Source organism: Austrofundulus limnaeus, unplaced genomic scaffold (assembly GCF_001266775.1).
Source record: "Austrofundulus limnaeus strain Quisiro unplaced genomic scaffold, Austrofundulus_limnaeus-1.0 Scaffold1936, whole genome shotgun sequence".
NCBI lineage: Eukaryota > Metazoa > Chordata > Actinopteri > Cyprinodontiformes > Rivulidae > Austrofundulus > Austrofundulus limnaeus.
This window is the reverse complement of record NW_013954338.1, coordinates 29,154-33,320: the sequence shown is the minus strand read 5'-3', so window position 1 is coordinate 33,320 and position 4,167 is coordinate 29,154. Positions and strand designations below refer to the sequence as shown.

General features: G+C 37.2%; 1 long non-coding RNA gene across 1 annotated transcript; it reads left to right on the top strand.

Annotated features, from left to right (window-relative positions):
- The first annotated feature begins 6 nt into the window (after positions 1–6).
- LOC106536695 (uncharacterized) lies at positions 7–1,414 on the top strand. The gene is made up of 2 exons (XR_001312570.1): positions 7–119; positions 1,114–1,414. It is a non-coding gene; the product is annotated as an uncharacterized LOC106536695 (long non-coding RNA).
- Positions 1,415–4,167: the final 2,753 nt, after the last annotated feature.

Below are 4,167 nucleotides of genomic sequence, written 5' to 3'. Positions count from 1 at the left end.
TGTGTGTGTGTGTGTGTGTGTGTGTGTGTGTGTGTGTGTGTGTGGGTGTTGCAGGTCAGCTTCCTCCAGAAGACGACCTCTTTGCTGCAGGAAGACCTGGATGCCTGTCGCAGCAGGAGGTTGGTGTGATTGTTTGGACCGAACATGCTCGCAGGACAAAAGAAATCGCAAACAAGCCTTTAGGGTTACTTTCATTTAAGATTTGATCATGATTCAGAAGGCTGTGATACCAAAATAAAACTGTTATCACACTTCAAACTAAACCATGAATGTAGAATCTCAGATTTACCTGCAGTAGCAGCTAACTTCTTCTTCTTCCTCCTCTGAGTGGAAATGTACTCAATAGGTTTTGATTGTGTCTCCTGTCAGCAGTTTTCCCTTTAAAGTTCCTGTGACATCATATTTTTGTAATAAATACAAATGCATTTTTGGAAGGGTAACATTGATAGCATATTGCAAAAAGAATTTCATGCTGCTGAGATGAACAGTTGTTGAGTTATTTGCGTGTGAAGTAACAGGAAGTGATGTCAAAGGGGAATGTCTGCATGTAAACAGAGCCTTGCTACAATAGCTAACAACACCAACTGTAGAGAAGAATCTAATGTTTCTTTAGATTCTTTTGAGTTGCTATCAGAGAGATGAAGAAAAGATAAATAAATAAAAATATATAATATTTTTTCAGTAAACAAAAACATGGTAGTTTCCTTTTTAGAGTTCCCTCTTGATGTCACTTCCTGTTACACTTTAGCTGAACCAAGTTGAAAAGAAAATATGCCAGTTATGTGGAAAAAAAGGGATAAATATTTCTAAATATAAAGATGTTTTCTTGACTTTTTATATTTGAAGGAGCTGCATGTCACATAAACTTTAAGTTCCATGTTCTCTCTGTCGCGCACACTCCAGAGTTGCACCTTTTGGGTATCTCAACATGACATTAACAGAACTGAATAATTGATTTATTTATTTATTTTTACGATTTCAAATTGATTCAGAATTATTCATGTCTATATCTGGAAGCATCAAAGAGTAGATTATAACCCTCACCCATTTGTTAAATCTATTATCATGGAAATGATTTTTAATATTAATGAATCTGTTTGTTTTTGTTTACAGGTAACAGAGTAAAAACAACAAGCTGACTCCCAACCYGAACATGAAGGATAAACTCTGCCATCACATGAGGACCACCCTTGGTTTGTCAACTTTAATGTGCTCTTTTCACTCATTTGTTAATGAAATATTTATTATTTGTCTCGTTTAGTTGTTAAAAACCATTCTTGAGTTCTCATCTTGCTGAACCGTTCGACTGTGTCGTGTTGATCTCATTAACTTGTCATTGAGTCTGTATTTGATTTGGCATAATTTTTTTACAGAACTGCTTTGTTTTTTTTTAAATAAAAGTCTTTGCATCATTCTTTTCTACAGTTGTGCTTTTTTTTAACACCCATTCTAAGCATGCTTTGTCAATGTAATGAGTTACTTCATAATTAAGCATTCAATTAAAAGGATTTTGATCTCATTAACAGTATGTGTATTAGCCTAGATCAGCCTGTAGCAAAGCCCTTGAATTCTGATGTCCTCTGGMCATTTTTGACATCCTTTCTCTGTGTTTGAGCGCTTGTTTGGACTGTAGAGAGCAGTTGAAGGTCTGTGGTTGGTTCAGATTTTAAAAAAGCACGAAGAGTAAAACCACTGGTGGTCCTGCGGTTGACTTCCTAATGAGTTGGATCAGTTTCTATCTCTGGTAGATGAGGAATGAAACTTGAATACTGATCATTTTTTGAGGTGTGTGTGTGTGTGTGGGGGGGGGGGTCTTGAATAAAACTTTAAGGCGTTATTTAGTTCTTGAATCTCTTCTTATTTTCCGAGGCCTCTGCGCTTATTTGCGTTGCTTTCTTTTCTACGCCCCCACCTCACGTGTTCCCATTGTCCGTGACCTGCCCCGCCATCTCTGAATGAAACACGACGCTCCCCTCTGTGTTTATTTGGTGTGCTGATTTCTGCTGCCCATGCAGAAAAAAAAAACAAGACCGAGAAGAAGAAGAAGAAGAAGAATAAAAAGAGGAGACTGGAGACCAACATCTGAGAAACAGGAATGTAGTCGATCAGCACAAAGCTTTTATAGAGCCTGTTGTTTCTGGAAGAGCTGCAGGGCATTCATTACTATTGCATCCAAGGTGCATGCTCATTTGTTCATCCAAAGACGTCCTATAATGTTTTATTTTTTTGTGCCATATCTATGATCATGTGGAAATGACGTCTTGCGTATGTGGCATCATTCTTAATTTCAGGCTGCAGTTATTAGTGATGAGGTACTAATGGCTCTTCAGTCCCAGTTACAACTCCTGATTTTAGATGCTAACTCAGTGCTACCTTACCTTTTTTTTCACAGTAAACTAATCTTAGCACAAAAGGTAAGGACATTAGTTTGGTAGATTATTTGTTGTAACAATGCTTCTTGGCAATAAATCTTATAGTGTTGGAAAGCCTMTTAATTTCCATTTTAAATGATGTCACATTTGTAAGGAACATGCATTTGTGGGTTCAGCAGTAGAGCTGAAAAAATTGCCAACTCTTCTCTGCCAAATGTCTTGTTTTGCTGTTGAAATTGAGGCTTTTGAGCTTCTGGTACCCCCAGGTGCTGCCAATCAGGTGCCCTGTACAAGATTTATTACCAAGAAGCTTTGTTGCAACAAAGAAATAGTCTACCAAACACAAATGTCCTTACTTTTTCTGCTAAGTAAAGATGTATTTTTACTTAACAAATGGGCTTATTCAGATCCTTTGAGGTGGGGGTACTGTAAAAAAATTACAAACACTTAATATCTTACCTGTTGCAGAAAGCTCTTCATATGACCTACGTTTGGAGAAACAGTTTAATTATGACCAGACGGATGAGCTAACTGAGCCAGGCCAAGACAAAAGTGGGTTTGAAAAGCAACTCAAATCTCAAAAATGTTACAGCAGCTCATATAAACAGTTTTATGAAACTTAACATCTTCCGTTTTCACGTCACAGTCATTCTGGTAGAAGTACGTATATTGCTGGGTTGCAGTCACATGACCTGAAAGACGAGATTTGCTCTGATTCAAAACACAGCAAAATGGATCACAGCGAGTACGCTAATGCCCTAAATGGACTGGCGCAGACAAGATATCACAAAAAATATGCGTACATTTGAAATATGATTCATGTTATCTTAATAAAAAAACACATTATATAATCTGGAGGATTCATCCTGTGTTGAGGCGATCAACATAAACCACTATTTGGTGCTGCAGACCTTGTGTTATAGGCTACGACGAGCCAGATAAAAGCTTTCAAAAGCCTCAGAGCTACAATTATTTAGTTTCAGGTTGGATCAAACATTTAGGATCCAAAGAAACTTTAAATGTCTGTTGCTTTTTTTCCTGCCTGGGTGAGTTGTGCTATTTCAAGTAGTCAGCCTATGATAACAATGCTAACGCTAACAACAAGTTAACTCCTGTTATTTCTATGTGCTTGGATTTACTTGCAAATAATTTATTTAGCTTCTGTAAACCCAAATTCAAGTAACTATCCAGTAAAATATCTGACAATATGATTTAAACGATACGATCCTGAGCTGTTATAAAGTGGTCACTGCAAACTGTTGCATTGTTCGTTTCCATACATCCTGTTTTCAGCCGTAGATTGTTGATCCACTTTTGTCCTGTTTTTTCTGCAAGTTTTTAAAATTGAACTCCTTTGTGACACACTGCTTTCGGAACATGAAAAAAAAACTTTGATATCTCTCCTGATTAGAGTGGCTGCAACAAATGTACACGACACACAATTTAGGCATTTTGACACTGAATCAACAGCAGGAAACATGGCTTCATTTACTTCCTGCCCCCCTATCTGCATTTCATGAAATCGATACTACATCATCTGAAACCTAGCAATTTCTGCTGCACAGAAAGGGCTACCGCTGGCTGCTGCTATTTTTGTTTGCAAATCAGTACACAGATCAAATGTTTCAACGTCATAAATTAAACACTAATTCTGCAAACTGAGTTTGTTCAAAGAGCTGTCTACAACAGGTAAGTTATAATCATAATGTTTCACTTTTGAAAAGATCTGAATTTTAATTCAAGACATTGAGTATGAATTGTGATGTGACTTGGTATTAAAGGGGCTAAAATGACC